This window comes from Alligator sinensis, unplaced genomic scaffold (assembly GCF_000455745.1).
Source record: "Alligator sinensis unplaced genomic scaffold, ASM45574v1 scaffold387_3, whole genome shotgun sequence".
In the NCBI taxonomy this organism is placed as follows: domain Eukaryota; kingdom Metazoa; phylum Chordata; order Crocodylia; family Alligatoridae; genus Alligator; species Alligator sinensis.
Genome location: NW_005843027.1, coordinates 99,132 through 115,754, shown reverse-complemented (window position 1 = coordinate 115,754; position 16,623 = coordinate 99,132). Strand labels below are relative to the sequence as shown.

Genomic DNA, 16,623 nt, shown 5'->3' with positions numbered 1-16,623 from the left:
ATCGGTGCACGGGCTTACCTGCTGACTCTTTATAAGTGAGGGCAAATCACTCCTCCATTTTGTGACTTGGTGAAGGGGGATTACAACCTTCCCCACCTGGCAGGAGACTTGAAAGTTCAATTTATTAGCTTCTGTAAAGAGCCTGGGGCTTCTCAGGTACAGGTGGCAGAACATCAAGTCAGCTCCAAAAAACTTTTGGATCCTCCAGGGTGGCAGGCAGTAGGTAACAGTAGATCTGGCAGTGAGATAGAATCGCCTTGTGACTCACCAGCACTTTCCCTGAGGCTATGTCCCTCTGGGAGGGGGTGTGTTGAGTCTGCCTTGTGCGGTTGGCTTTGTTGATTTTTTGGACATAATTTAAAATGCTGCCAAAGCGCATTCAAGGCACCAATCACAGCAACAGTCCTGGAAGTGCTGATCTGTTATCTGTGACATCCAAGAGAAATGGCTCAGGCATGATGGGCTTGGCAGTGTTCAGGTGTTATGCAAGAGGTTGCTTTATGCTGCCTTTGATGTGCAAGCAGGCAGCTTTGAGCCTGGCTCCTGTCTTCTGCCCCACAGCCTGATGGCCAATGGATAGAAAAGCTGAGGGGGCATTTTTCTCATTTGCCTCCCCCACTGGAAGCTACAGTGCCTGTTGCCCCCTGCTTCATCTATGGGCAGCATAGAAGGGATTTGGGACACATCTGTTGGTTCCTGGACAGGAACCAAAGATGTTTCCAACTGCACCAGCCATGCCCAGAGCTGCAGGGACTGCACTAGATGTGTTTGACTGCCCCACCCTGCACACAGCAGATGCAAGAACCCAAGCTGCTGCTGCTCCAGCTGTCCCTCATTCAGAGCGGTGTCTTCTGGTCAGTGCCCCAGTATAGCTGCACAAACACAAGCTGCTCTTTACCCAACACAGCCAGTTCTGCTGTCCAGAGAGGAACACAGACCTGGTGTTTGCAGGTGATCCAGTCCCAGGGCAGCAGGAGCACTTGGCTGTGCTACCCTCTGTGCAGCTGGCTGGGCAGAAGAGTGGGCACAGCTTGGGGTCAGTGCTGACAAGCATTCATCAGCAGGGAGGTTATTTTTCTTCAGTTATATTTCATGTAGCCAAGGACTGCAGCTCGGGTGTTTGGAACAGTGATCCGTATGAGCTGGAATAAAGGGTGATCAATCAGTGATACTCTGACAGTGATCCTGCAGTATTTCTTCTCAGCTCTTTCCCCATCAGATTCAGGCTTTGGAGACTAGGATAGCAAGTGAGGAAGTGAGTGCTTGAATACATCCTTTCCCCTCCCACTGCCAACAAGAAAGATGAGTGTTAATGCAGGATGCAAAATCAGGTAGCAAACATCTCCTCATGACAGCACCCGCCAAAGCCAACTCAGGTCCTCGTGCTAGGAGCTGTCTCCCAGCAGTGCTCTGCCAAAACCAGTCATACGCACTTCTTTCTTACTGGAGCTGTCAGGCAGAATGTGCTTCCCCACAGCTGTGCCCTCTCCACCTCCCAGAGCCTCTTCCTGCAAGTTTCTCTTCTTGGTGTCTCCTATGGTCACTTCAGTACCATTGCCCACTGAGGATCTTTCTCACTTCCCCTTTAAATAGTCAGGACTATTGATGAATAGTCAGAATTGTGATGTTCTCAGCAGTGCTGATTTTAAAGCACTCTATCCATAACTGGTCTGGTGCTCCAGCAGCCTCCCCCTGCCTCTGTCTTGTTTAGGAGGAATCCTGAAATGGCCACAAAGTGGGCTTCAGTCTCTTCAGCCCAACAGCTCACTGGCCTCTCCACTGAAAGCTCCAGTCAGCATTTGTTGCCATGATGGCTTCTGTGTCACTGTCCCCCACTGGAGCCATGCTGAGGCCAACCAGTTTATTGCATATCATGGCCAAATGGAGAGGGATTTTAGTCCCCCCACATCCAGATTGAATTAAGCCCAGCAGCCCCTCCTCAGAGAAACAACAGCAATAGAAACCAATTGAAGTGGGAACTCAAGCATGGGTCCCTGGGTCCAGCTGCTGGTGCCACCTGGCTGTGAGTGAGCTGCCAATCACTCATCCGCAACAGGACATATGTCATGGGGCCTTGCCTGCTGAGCTCTGACAAGTTCCTGGTGCTGGATCCCTGATCTGAGAGACAGCAAGAAGTGGCTGTGTTTACCAGCTTACTGCTGCGATGGCTCTGAGGCTGAGCCAGCGGCTTCTTTAAGATTCTGGTCACAACAGGTGCTGAAATTCTAATGCTGGAGAGGTGTTCCTTTTTATACACAGGCGCTGTTGGCTGTACTGGGCAAAGAGAGAGGAAACAAGGGGAGAGGTCAAGTATCCTGCCAGCCGCCTCATCCTGCTAGCCGCCTTGGCCATAGGGAGCAGACAGTGAGTATCATGCACCACGAAGCAGCTTGTAAGTAGACCATACTCTCTCTTGGCTTTTGCTGTTTGTGGCTTTGCTTTAGGAATGTTTCTGTCTCCATGGAGCTCAGGAAAAAAGGGTGGGGAGAGCTGACGGCAGGGCTTGGTTCCCACTGCCAGCAATCAGCAACAGTTCAAACATTGCAGCAAGATGCCATGTGCCCCTTTCCAGCTCCTGTGTGTCTAAGTGTGTATTGCACAGACAGTGAGGTGGATACTCTCTTGATCTCCTGTAAACCATCACTAGTTCCCTGTTCATTAGAGTCAGATTTATTAGAGTCACTGAGAGGGAGAGAGGAAGGGAAAAGGGAGAAACTAAATCAAGTCCCTAATGAATTGATCTGCCAGGCAGCCTGTTGGGCACGTAACCTGTCAGCAGAACAGAGACTCTGAAGCATTTCAGAGGGAAAACAAGAGCAGAGAAAGGGAATCGAATGCAGATTTCTCTTGCTTGTTTCAAAGTGTGTCGGGAGCTGGTTTCAGGTTCTTGATCCAGGATTGGTATTGGATGTACTCACCCCACCAAGGTGCCATAGCAAGGGTGCAATTTCCTCTCCCAAATCCAGTTGATCCTGGACTTCCCTTAAGAGTTGCTGAGAGAGGAGCCAGGCTAAGTGTTTGTTCAAGACCAGGCTTCCCCCCCTGCTTCCCATTTGTGCATGAAACAAAAGGGTATTGCTGGCAGGCAGCACAATGGCATTTCTAAAGGATTTTACCCTGATCCCATGCTTAGTGAGGTGCTTCAAGACCTCTTTAGCTGTGGAGAACAAAACCCTGAAACATCCTGGAAGCACAGCAAAATCTGAGAAGAAATACTTAGGAGCCTCCAGGTAAATGAATTTACATTAATAGGAAAACATCCACTGGAAGTATATGCAAACACATGCAAATCAGCATGTGTTCTCTTGAACATTCACACACTTTCACTGCATAGAAACAGATCCCTTATGCAGGCACACAGACCTCTGCTAGACATGTGTCCAGGGCACTTAGACATATATCCAAATACTGCTGCACTTGCACATAGCCACACTCCCTGGAGACATGGGCTCACTCTTGTCTATAAACACTATCATGCAAAACATCTGGAACCTGAGCAGGCACAAGAATGTCTCTGTCACACTCTGACAGGTCTCTCGTACACACCTGTGCACCAACAGGATGCTCCTCTGACACACTTGTGGAGGGAAGAACAGTGAGCCCTTAAATCAAGTGACTCTCTCAGCTGTCTGAACAGTAATACACACGGATACAGTCATCTAACTCAGTGGCTCTCAATCTTTTTATGCTTAAGGCACCCCCTTTTTGGACTTGGGACACTTCAGAAAATGCCAGCTCTTAGCTTTCACTCATTTTTTGACTATGGAAAAATAATATAGCACTTTCTCTGTTGCAAAGAACCTAGAAAGGCCACAGCAGGTCAGAATGGTTCTAACACTATGAATTCCTATTTCAGATCTCTGGGTTTATCTTGTGAATCATGTTTGTACACCTAACAGTGCAAACATCACATGGCACCCCTCACCACTCTTGAAAGGATCTTAAGATTCCCCAAGGTGCCACAGTACCCTGGTTGAGAATTTTGATCTAGTCTGTAAAGAGGACACTGGCCACTGATCTACTGGGTGACCTTGGGCAAGCCACTTCCCAGCTCTGTGCTTCTGTTTCCCCTCCCTACTTTTCTCTAACTGGTCTATTTAGACCATAAGCTCTTTAGGGCTGAAACTATCTCTTACTATGTGTGTATAATTTCTGTCAGGCACACGGTGAGAAGTGGGGAGCCTTGATCTTGGCTGCAGCCTGTTACTTAGATTACAGATAAATGTAGGATAAATCAGGTTGACTCCTGATAAAAGAGGCAAGAGACAGCTCTACAGCCTGATCTTATATTGCTTATACCCCCAAAACACAAAAAACAAACAGTTTTCACAAAGTCTATATGACTACCTATGACAGCACAACATAGATTCTTACCTATACTGGCTAAGGAGACCCAAGAAGGGGGAGGAGAGTAGTGCACAGACTGGAAGCAAGTGTTCTTGAATTTGCTGAGTTTTTTAAATTTCCTTTCAGCCTATACCCTATATTTATAGATTCTAATTCTAGTATAATCAAAGCCTCAGTCTGTCTGTCTGTCTGTCTGCTTTATTCGTACTCTGATTGGTTGTCTCGGCAGCCAATCAGAATGCTGACTGAAACAACCAATCAGAGTGCTGCAAGAGTGTTCTGGATAAGAGGCGACTGCAGCAGCAGGCTGGAGCACCTCCATAACAGTGGGGACAGAAGGGATGGAGTGGGTGGGTAAGGCCAGCAGTACTGCCCCCTGCCACAGCCCTGCTCCCTGGAGGCAGCAGTGGCACAGGGTGCTGGCTAAGGGTGGCAGAGGGGACAGCAGGGCAAGCTCCCCCCAACGCTCTGCTCCTGGGAGGTGACGGCAGCGCAGGGTGGTAGGTAGCAGCACTCTGTGCCCTCCCATCATTCCTGATGGGCAATTGCCTAGTATTTTAATAAATGTTCTCTGGTTGGTTTTATTTCAATTTCTTTGTTTCGCTGAAACTTTTGGAATTGGACTGAACCCATTCTCTTGTGGACATAGAAGATGTCAGTTAGTTGAGATTTATGTTCCTGTGAAATTTACAAATTTAGAAGAAAAGATTCCTTATCTCCTTCCTTCACCATTGGTTGTCACCATCATGTTTTTCTCTTCCCCAAAATTTATGGTCTTCCATAAATAAGTCTGCTTTGGTTTTACAACCTATCTAGGAAATTAACAAAAATATATCTATTATAGCAAACCAGCATCTAATACATTTGGTTACATCAATCACTACTCATATTTTAAGATAAAGCTATGATATAGTATATTTGGATTAGGTAATGTATTGTCTTCCCTTATAATGTCTTATTTCTGGCCTGGTGCTCTATTTAATTGACTCTCATTGCTGGTTTAGCTGGACATGTTGATCACATCCTTTACTTTGCTGACCAAGCTGGTCGTTGTGTCTGAAAAGATTCATTTTACAGACACTCAGAAATAGGCTTTTGGGGCCCTCCACTTAGCCTGTGTGTGTGCAGTATGTGTGTGTGTGCGCACTATGTGTGTTGCAGAATTGCCTGTGGTGGTGGCTCAGTGTTTCACTGAGGCCAAATGCTGCTCAGAGGATTACTAAGATGCTGCCAGCTCTTTCTGGCCCATATTCTCCTCTCATTGTACCTGAAGCTCCAAGTTTAACCAGGTTTATTAACATTTGTTCTGTCCTAGAGAAGGGTGAGATGTTGGCTGACATAGGAAAACAGCAAAGGATGTACAAGGGGGGAAGGAAGTAAGCAGGGAGAGAGTTAAGGTCTGGCTAACTCAGCAAAAGAGTGTAAGGACTGAGTGCTGACTGAATTCAGAGCAGGTCAGCAGTGACCAAAGGTCATTTTCATCTGCCATCACCTGGCATCTTAGGTGCAGTGGGTTCAGTGTGTCTGTCACAAACACCTTCCCTACCACCAGCACTTGCTGACTTCTGTGTCAGCAAGTGCTGGTGCAAGACCACAGACTGAGTGGGCCGTAGGGACTGAGCTTCCTGCTCCCAGCTGCCCAAGGGGAGTCTCTCCAGGTTAGCATGAGTTACATTAGGGTAGCAACAGGGGATATCATGTCCTGCAGCTGCATTCTGCTGTAGATACAAAGAGCAGCAGCCACTTCCTGCTGGATGCCTCTCTGCAGACACCTGGCTCTCCCTGCAACTGCTTCTAGAACTGGGCTCCAGAGAACACAGGGGGCAGAGCTGGGAACCAGCTTCCTGCCCAGAGCAGTTGCTGCCCATGCAGTCCTAGCCCATTAGCTGGGACAGCACTTCCCTATGCTGGGTTCCAGCATGCAACCTCTCCCAGCTGAAGCAGGGATGCTAGCAGGCATGGCTTTTGCTAGCACAGGCACCAAAGAAGGGAAGGTGCAAGTGCACAGGTGGATTCTTCCTGTGGTGCCTGCTACACACAACAGAATAAAGGCTCCCTGAGAGGACTGGGGAATGCTCTGCCCACCAACCTGCTCTCCAAATACTGACACTCCCAGTATGGAGTAGGGGTGGTACTACCTAGTAGGAAGGTGTCCAGTGCTAACTGGAGCCATAATTTCATACAGTAATTTAATTTTTGGGAGCACCTCTGACTTCGACACCTGGAGACACCTGGGTTCCTTACCCCCTGAGGGAATGGCTTGGGAATGCACCCAAACTCCGAAGTCATGTTTGTGCCTGCTGCTTCATTAGTTTCAATCACTTTCTTCTTTATTTGGGTCACAGAGGCAGGCAGCCTGCACAGTGCAATTGGCTTTGGGCTCCCCTTATGCTTACAGATTCATGAGCCAGGTTTCCCAAAGAGCTCGGGTCCAAGGGTCCACTGAAAAGCCCTGGAACATATGGCCACTTAGTGATACCTAAAGTGGAACCAAGCTCTTCCTAAATTTTGTCCTCTCCCTCCCCCTCTCTGTCTACCACACCAAGCAACCCTAGGCAGGTGTTGCTTTAGAATTGACATTTGTTCCTTAATAAGATGTTTGTGATAGGGAAGGGAAGAGAGGCAGAGAGAAAGGGATGAAAGGCAAGGCCAGGCATCTGCCTCTGCTGAAGGAAATGTACTTGTTGAATTTGGCCCAGTGAGAAGGAGCAACATAGATGGAAGAAGATAGGCAAGGCAATGGAGTGGAATGGCAGGGCCTTAGGAAGGCATGAGCACTGAGCAATCCAACAAGGCAGTGGAGACAGCAAGGCAATGAAAGCAGTCCCCTTCACTGACCTATCATAAAGAATACTACCCGGCCCTATCTGTCTGCACTACTAACACTGTCACTCCCTGACTGCCTGTCAGCAGGATAAACACATGCCCCCACCACTTGCTGCTCCCCTATCACCCAGCCAGTTGTTACCTGATTCACTTCAGGCAGCAAGAGCTCTTAAGACTTCATAGCACCCCAGCCTGTCAGTTGCAGGAGGGTGGTTAGCAGTGTGGAATGAGAGAGTATGGCTGTTCCAGCCTTCTCCCAGCAGAAAGCACCATTGGAGGCAAGTGGTTTTGCAAAGGAGCAAAGCACTAGAACTAAAAGCCACCCAGGATTGGTACCCCAGCAGATCCAGGAGCTGATTTTCAGCATGTCCATGAAAAGGTTAAACCAAATGTCTGCTCTGAGGGGCAGAGGGTCCCTGACTTTATGCCTGCTCCCTGGAAGCATTGGCTGCCTGCATTCCTTTATGCAATGATTTGTTTTGCACTGTGATTGAGGGCAGCCTTCTGTGACCCAGCAAAGAGCTATGCCATTCAAAACATGAAGGGGTGGTTTGGGCTGGGTCAGGACAGGGGTCTGGAGGGAAAGAAGGGCCAGGGGCAGTGAAAAGGCAGAGGTGGGGAAGAAAAGCATTGATGTGAGTTGTTGCTCAAGCTCACATGTCATGGGGATCTCTGTTCCCTCTGTACTACAGCTCAGCTTAAGTGGGCTGGTTCAGTTCTACCCAGAGGTAGTTTATGGAGGGGCACAGATCTGCACCCCAGAAGCAAGTGGCAAGTTCCTCCAATTCAGCTCATTTTATGACCTCTGCTGACTCCCTGTACCTGCTCACCATAGGCTGTCACGTGGGTAATCCTTTGCACTGCTTCAGCATCTCTCATCCAAAGCCTTTAGCGATATGAAAAGATCAGTGCAGCCCTGCAGCTTCCCTGTGTGACATAATCCCTGCTGTGCTGGAGGCAGAGGTGCCAAGGTCGGTGGCAGAGCTGGGAGTTAATCCTGTGTTTTAACCACATGCTCTTTTGCAGCTGATGGAAGCAAAGGCTCAGAGAGGTTAAGTAACTTCCCCAAGGGCACCCAGGGAGTCATTGCAAAGCTGGGAACTCACCTGCCACCTAGGCTCTTGCTCTCAGCATCAGACAGGCTCTGTTCCTGCCAAGTCGCCATCATCCTCCCTACCTGTACCCAAGATGACAGAGCCCCGTACTAGTGGGAGCAGAGGTGGCTTGTGAGGCAGGGCTCAACAGTAAGGCTAGAGACAGACATTCAAAAAGCCTGAGCCTGAATTGATTCAATCTTTGCAGGTTAGTCTAACCTGTCTAGGTTGAACTTATTTGCAAGCTCACAGACATTCCCTCTAGACTGAGGAAATGCAGACACATGCCTGCAGTGGCTCAGGTTAAAAGCCAGGGGACACTAGAGCAGCCTTCCTTTCCCTTCCATAGTGCTGAGCTGGGGGTGTGTGGCCAAGCCTGGCAGACAGCCCAGCCTAGCCCAGCCTATGGCTGCAAAACAACTGGGGTGCTGGTATGGCTGCAAAGCATCTGGGATGCTGGGAGACTCTGGTTTAACTTAAACCAGAGAGGGGTCTGGGACAGACAGTGCATAAACTGGTTTGACCCAAATCAGTTAAGTCTAAAACTACATTCAACGAGGTTTATCTTAAACCAGTTTCAGCCATTTTGAAACTGGTTTATGTACACTGAACTTACATTGTTACAGGTTTAAACCAGTTCCTGATCACTTAAACCAGTTTATGTGTAATGTCTGTCCCTAGCCCCAGTCTTCTCCTCCACTCTGAGCTGCAGCAGTTCTTGGAACTCTTGTGAGCCCCTTCCTCTTGAGAGTGCAAAGTAAAATAGTGGGGGAGCATGGGTACAATGGAGGAGAGGTGAAACCTTGCACAATCTCTATCATACCAAGGCTTCTTCTTCAATTTCCTCTCTTAGTCTTTGCATCCCAGCACATACAAGAAGAGACAGTTCCAGTATGAAGGAGCTCGCAGTCTGACCAGAGAGAGGGCAGTGGAGACAGGGTTCAGGTAAGGAACAGCTAGAGTAGGTCAGAAACAGCTAGGGTTGGATAGTTCCCATGGCTCCCCTGCCAGCCCTGGGCCACCCTGTCTCCCACAGGGCTAGAGTAACCGGTAGATTTCAGCAGTGCTCTCTTTCCCACAGGATCAGATTTCCCTTTGCTGCCATCCTGCTCAGCACCTGTTACCTTGCCCTACTCACAGCTCTGTGCACCTGCCTAGGGTAGGATCCAGCCCACAATGATCGTTGACACAGTAGGTGTTAAATGCCTAGCAGATGGCTAAATACAGTGAGTACAGCAGACAGTACAGTACGGAAGCATTATCTCCAGGAACTCACAGCATGATTGGCGGGGTTGGGGAACCCACCATGACACTTTCATGGCTCCTTCCCCTTTGGAGACACCCCATAGCTCAGAGCTGTACCCTGAGCAAACCTTGCTCCCTGGCTAATAGTATTAGCTGAGCTCCCAACAGCACTTTAAAAACTGCTGGCTGAGCAGCAAGGGTTGAATTCATTGTCACGAAACAGGCTGCTTCTTCCACCTCATTATTTACAGCTGCATTTGGCTGCCTGGCTCACTTCTTCCGTAACTCAGAGTTCAGGCCATGCCCAGGGAGTACACCTTGCCTTCTGCTAGCTCCTAATCTCAAGGCATGGCACATCTCAGCCTTTTAACAGTAACCATCTGGTTCCTGCCCAGGCCTAGCATCATACCAGCCACACACCTGGCACTGGGAGGTAGTTTGGTAATTGTTGGCCAGCTTAACCCTTTCTGTGCTAAGCAATGGACATGCTCCAACATAAGTCGTATGGTGCCAGCTGAGGCTGAAGGCCAGCAAGGCAGGTGGCTATGTGGATGAAACTTTAGACACAGGTTTAAGTGCCACCTTTCCATCATGCCCCATGCTGCTGGAACTGCTGGCACCCTGGTCACCACCACAGGAATGCAAGTGTGGTTCGCCTAGTAGCTACGGCAGAAATAAGGGCAAAGCTCATCAAAGCCCTGGGGGACCAGAGTGACCGGGGAGAAAACTGAAAGCCACAAAACTTGGAGCCCCTTTGGAAGTCAGGGCCTGGATCAGCTACCTGAATCTCCAGCACTGCTGAGTCAGATAATGGAGCAGCCCTAATTTGGAGCATGCTTCCCAAAGGAACTTTCCCTCCATGTTGAATGAGGGCCGCATTGGTGAGCAAGAATGGACAGGCAAACAGGAATTCCAGTTCAGGGCAGAGAAACACTGAATCTGTTCCTGGTAGAGCATGCAGCAAAGCCTGAGGATAAGGGCTAATTGTCTCTGTCCACCCAATAAGCAGGGTGCTGGGGAGAGCCAAGCATCTTGAAAAGCCATATTGATTTTATATTTATCTTTAACAATTGCTAATAAATCCACGTTTGACCGTAGGGAATACCAGTCCTGGAGGGAGCTCCACTGGCTGGCCCCAGCCCTCTTCCCTCACAGCCATTTTTATGGCACACATATTCTAGGTCTCTGGGGCTCCCCTTCCAAGCAGAAGCACCTTGCTCATTGCAGCCCTTGACTAGGGCTTCCTACTACTAAGGAAGTCATTTAAGGTCCCACCAGCTCCCGGCATGCAATGCTGTAGCAGAACAGTGTTCTCACATATAGATTTGAGTGCCTTCCCCAATGGTTTCACTGGGGGAGCAGCCTGAATTGGTAGAGCAAAGAGCACTGGGGAGTCATGAGTCCCATATTCCAATCCTGGCTCTGTGATGCACACTCCCAACCTGTGCCTTGGGGATGTGGCTCCTATCTCCCAATCCCATGTAGTGCTCCACTCCTTGGCACCTGTTCACAACTTCCAGGCTGAAAACTCAGGCTCTAGCAACCTTGTCATGTACCAGCTGTTACTGCTGCTGCTGCATCCCCTGCATGTGTTCGCTCTGTGCAGACTGGGGAGAGGAGCATCCTGAAGGCTCCCAGGGCTATACATGTGCAGCGAAGCTGTTCCAATGCGCTGTAATCATAGTGTGTCAGAGCAGACTCGATTAATTGAATCTGCTGGAATGTGGTAATTACCACATTCCAGCAGACTCCAGCATCACATTCATCAGTGTCCCAACGCTGAAAAATGCTGGTGGCAGCATTTAACTAAAGCTCATTCAATGAGTTTTAGTTAAAGTTCCCCCGTTGCCATTTTCCAGCATAGGAACACTGATACACATAACACTCCAGGCACTTTAATTAGAGTGGCTCTCAGAGTCACTCTAATTAAAGCGCCCCCTGAGTATGTGTATAAACAACCCTAGACCACAGACCAGGCTGCGGGCTAGTTACGCATTATGCAGCCCTATGAGCCTCTTCCTTGCTCTTCCTGGGTTCCTTGAGAGGAAAGGTGAATACTGCCCCAGTTTGCACCAGCAGAGCCAGCCCCCTGGTAGTAATGGTCAGTTGACTTAGTATCCTGCTAGCTGTCAGTCTCTGTAAGTCCACACAACAAAATCCCTGCAGGCCCCATTCCAAGATGGAGACCAGCATATGAAGTTGGTGCTGCCATATGTTCCCTAGAAAATGGTTCTTGGCCTGTGTCTCCAGTCTCTGCCACACATGCTGAGGATCCCACACGAATTGCAAACAGCATGCCAAGTGCAAGCCAGAAGATGGGGAAAGCCAGCAGAGCCCAGCAGGAGAGAAAGCCATGCAGAGGCTTGGTTTGTTCTGGGGGTGTTTGCAGCAGGAGAGAAAGGAGGGATGGATTCCGTTAGTAGCTTTGGGCCCATGCCAAATACTCATGGACCTCAGTGGAAACTGTCTGCATGAGGTGGGCTCATTAGAAAAAAGACAAAACCTTTACATATCCATCCACAGGCTCCTTCTGTCTCTGCCGATTCCTTTCCCAGGCAAGGCATCCTCCCCAAAACCTCTTAGACTCTTATCTTCCAGGGAGATTGCAAAAGTCCAGACAGGATGGAAATGGCTGATCTGATTACTGGCAGTGACCGGGAGCAACCAGATGGAATGAAACCGAGCCCTGCTCAGTCCTGTGCTCTCCCTCTCATGGTGGGTCAGGTAGAGAGAGGACAGGAGTCCAGACAGGGGCTGGGCCTGAGGGGAAAAGGGTAAGAATGAGATGAGCTGGGACACAGAGCTTAGGGGTTAAGACAGCAGGAGGAGAAACCGCCCAGTCTCACATTAATAACAGGCCTGAGGAAAGACCTGCCTCACAACCTAGGCAATATTGGCCCAAGCAGACAGGCTCTCAGTACTTCATGGCAGACATGATGTCAGCTGGCCCCTGGGTTGACAGGTTTGCCCTGAATATCCCTGAGTAGCCAATGCCTGAGTTTTGGAACAGACCTCTGTGTTGAGGAGCAGCTCAGGGATAGATCACTGAACCCCCACCTGATCAGAGGTTCAAGTTCCTTTTCTGGACTGGCATGACACCCATCCTCAGTTCCATCTTGCCCTGCCATCTCTAAGTACAGAAGCAAAGGTCTCTGTGCTGTCCCCACATCATCAGCACATGTACTTTGAGCTGGTGTCTTCCTCAAGAAGACCTGATCCTTGCCTGGTATAAACCAGCACCACCCTAATGGCTGTGATAGAACTCCTCTTACTTACACTAGCCAAAGATTCAGCCACATACTTCCAACCCACAGGGTTCAGGAGCTTGTTATACTGGAAGCAATGTCCAGGGTCTCTCTATGCCAGAAACACAGGCAGTCTTGAGCCTCCCAGTGGGAGAGAAAGCGATATGTATGAGAGAGCTATAGGGACAGAGGACACCTTAGTCTGGATACGCCTTGCTTCAGTACCCTTGCTCTTAGCATCCCATCTGGTAATGAAAGAGACAGGGTACAAGGCTAGATAGGTTTTCACTTTTTACCCAGTGCAGCCTTTCTTGTGTTCTCCTGACCTGGGCAATGCTCTGGGTGAATCCCTCCCACAGTCTTAACCAGAGTACCAGAAAAGGCTTGGGGAGCACAACATGAATGCCTGGGCAGTACAGTGTAATCTATAGAGCCTGTATCAGGTGTCTGCCCTCCTCTTAGTGGGCCTCCGTGCTTTAAGGTGCTACCCTGTCACACAACAGCCTGGTCCTGTAAAGGGGAGGGAGAAAGATCGTTAAAAAAAGAGACATCAGGCAGTGTCAGTATGGCAGAGTGATGAGTTAATGCCTTGCTCAGAGAAACCCCTGCCCCGCACCCACTTCCCACCAATCTAAGGAAGAAAGGCCAGTGGTCTCCCCTGGGTTGTGTTTGGGCCCACTTCCATCTGGGAAGGGAAGCCACATGTTCAGATGCCTGCGTTCTCCCCTCACCCTGCCCCTGGCTTTCATCACTGCTCTCCCTCCCCAGCACTGCTGAACATTGGAGCGTTCACATTACACCATCCTGCTGCAATATGATGCAGATGGCCAGTCATAAAAACCTGAGCAGTGTTTGTTTCTTGTAAGAGAGATTAAGTGAGGAGCTGAGGGGAATTTCAAAGCATCCCTGGTGCGAGTATCCCAAGACAAGACTGAACAAGTGCTGCTCAGCACATAGCAAAGGGAGGCAGCTGTTATAAACCCAGCTGAGAAGTCAGGAGCTGCCATAGCAACCGTGTAGCATCCCTATCCTCTACCATCTATCCCCCAGCCTCTGTTCTTCCCTGTTCCTCTTTTGTGGAATCATAGCAAACCCATGGCAACAGCTGTAGTGAGGACAGGAACTGCTATGGAAGTAGGGCAGTAGAAAGCCCATGGCATGCTTGTGGCATGCTAATTCCAGTCCATGGAGGGTGGTGTTAGACATGCACTCATGGACTGTTCTTTTTGCAGTTTGTGATGATGGCTTCTCCAGAATACTGAGTGCTGGATGGATATCTGCCCACTCCAAGAAGAGGGACTCTCAAAAGGACATGGCTGATTCCCCTAAAAGGGATCGTCAACCTTTTATGGACAGTGGGCCAAATCACCAGTACTACAACTCAGCCCTAAAGTGGGCTGCTGCATGTGACCCAGCCACTGCCGCTTCCCTAGCTGTCCCCCTGCTACTGACTGATGCCATGGGCCAGATCACCTCTGTAGGCTGGTTCAATTTTTTTGTGAGCCAGGTCCAGCATGTGGGCTGTAGATTACCAATCTCAGCTTTCATCAGCCAACCTTAGCTTTCATCCAACTGTAGATTGCCAGCCTCAACTTTCATCCACCTCCTGGTAGAGCTTTCATTTGGACAGGAAAATATAAGTGGCTTCTGGGCTCTTCTTTTGGACCTTGACTGGTGATATGCTCAAGGGTATACCTAGCTTTAAACCTGCACACAGCACCACTGATGCCACATGCACAGCATCAGATGTTTGAGTCCTTTACCACATCAGAGCAAACCCCGTGTGGACACTCTTATCCTGTTTGCAAGGGTTTTTGTGGAGAAGGATTGCTTAAGTTGATCTAGAACAGATTCAATCTAAACCAAAATAAGCATCAGAGGCTGAAATAAATATGTTCACACAGGAGTTTGTGCCAGTTTAACTAAATGGGTTTAAAAGCCAGTTGAATTGGTGCAACTTCCTTATATTGACAATGCCAAGGTCCTCAAATAGCCTTTAATAGTTTGTTCTTTCATCCACTATTCCTGCCCAGAGAGAAATTGGCCAGATATTTAATCACATTCAAAACAACTAGAAAAACTTAAACCTTACAGAGACTATAAGTTTATTGCAGTAGGGAAATACAAACTGAAAACCTTCTTTAGAAAGAACCATAGAAAAGCGGCATGGCAATACAACTGTATATGTAAAACATTGCACTAAACAGAATCCCTTTACTATAGCTGTGTTTTTGGTGCTTAGGAGGTGGAGAGGTACATCCTTTGGTGAAGTAATGTGTGGGGAAGATGAAAACTAAGCTAATAGTCTGAATCTGGGATTTATACTATGTTCAACTGAGATTCTAACATGGAAGTTACATGTTCCTATTACCTAAAGGAGGTGGCTACCATCTCAGAGTTGGGATCCATTGCCAGAGAAGTTTAAAGAAGCCCAGAACTGAACAATCATGGTGTCTCATACTTTCCTCCTCCCATGGGAGGGAAAACAGAGGAACCCTATCTACATCCTGGTGCCCTGCTCTTGAACACTTGTCTCTAACACTTGCAGCCAGTCTAGGAGTGAAGCCCCAATAGACAGACAAATGGATGATCTCTTTTGCTCCAGCAATTCCTGCAGCCAGGCTGGTTCCAGATGTACTGGCATCTGCCTTTCCTTTAAATTAAACCAGCAAGGCTGAAAGGAGAACACTGGTGTCTCCATATAAACTGTGCAAGCTTTTGCCCCCTGGAGTGGTCACTCCAGCTTCACTTTATTTTCAAGCAAGGATTACATTCAGCGAACTGATGTCTTGGTGTAATTCTATTGTCTCGTGCCTACTACTGCTGTCTTGAAGGTCACAGCTGTGGACATGCAAGCTCTATCATGGGTACAGCAATGAGCACCAAGATGGCCCCACAGTGTGCTAACCTTTTTATGGACCACCTGGAAAAAAATTCCTCAAGAACTGCACCATCAAACCCATGCTATACCTAAGATATAAAGATAACATCTTCATCATTTGGACTGAAAACCTGGAATCTCTGATTGATTTTCATCACAAATGTATTACTCATCATCATTTCTTTATCAGACTATCTCTGGAATACTCCAGCACCAACATTTCCTTTTTTAGACACTATGGTCAATATCCAGAATGGTGAAATATAAACCACCATATACAAGAAACTCACATATTTACACAGAACCAGCAATTACCCTAAACACATCAAGAAAGCTGTAATATACTGCCAAGCCCTCTGATACCACCAAATTTGTACTGAGGGGAACACCCATGATTGTCACCTCACAAATCTCAAAAGGGCTTTCACTCAACAAGGACACTCCTCCAGAGAGATAGATCATACTTTTGCAAGAGCCACCTGAATGCCATGTGAAGAATTGCTGCAGTACAAAAAGAAAATCCCCATGAATCACTCCATTAGTTATGACATACCGTCCTTCCCTGGAACCTATATGGAAGATCCTCAAAGAGTTGCAACCCATACTAGAAGAAGACCCAATTATCAAAGAGATCTTTCCAGAACCTCCCTTCCTAGCTTTTAAACAGGCACTGAACCTTGCCAAGTGCATCACCAGAAGCAAATTTCCTATGGCCCAAAGCACTCTGAGTGGATCTGGACCATGCTGGGATAAGAAATGTAAAACCTGCCAACACATCTCCACCACTCCCACAATAACTACACCCCCACAACAGAACCATCACCATTTTTGCATCGTACACTTGAACCTCCAGGAATGTTATATATCTCATCCAGTTCACTGAATGTCCTGATGAAAGCTATGTTGGAGAAACCAAACAACTGCATACCAGAATGAGCATACACTGAAAATCCATCCAAGACAAAAATACCAAATTACCTGTGAT

General features: G+C 48.3%; 1 protein-coding gene across 6 annotated transcripts in view; it reads left to right on the top strand.

The window, feature by feature from the left end:
* The window catches only part of FRMPD3 (FERM and PDZ domain containing 3), a 155,099-nt gene that overhangs the window by 57,384 nt on the left and 81,092 nt on the right, over positions 1-16,623 (top strand). For 4 of the 6 annotated variants that reach the window (XM_025193212.1, XM_025193215.1, XM_025193217.1 and 1 more), the window contains exon 3: positions 2,260-2,392. The gene's annotated coding sequence lies outside the window, so the exon portion shown is untranslated. The remainder of the gene's footprint in view (positions 1-2,259; positions 2,393-16,623) is intronic. The other 2 variants (XM_025193214.1, XM_025193213.1) reach the window with 1 other exon arrangement.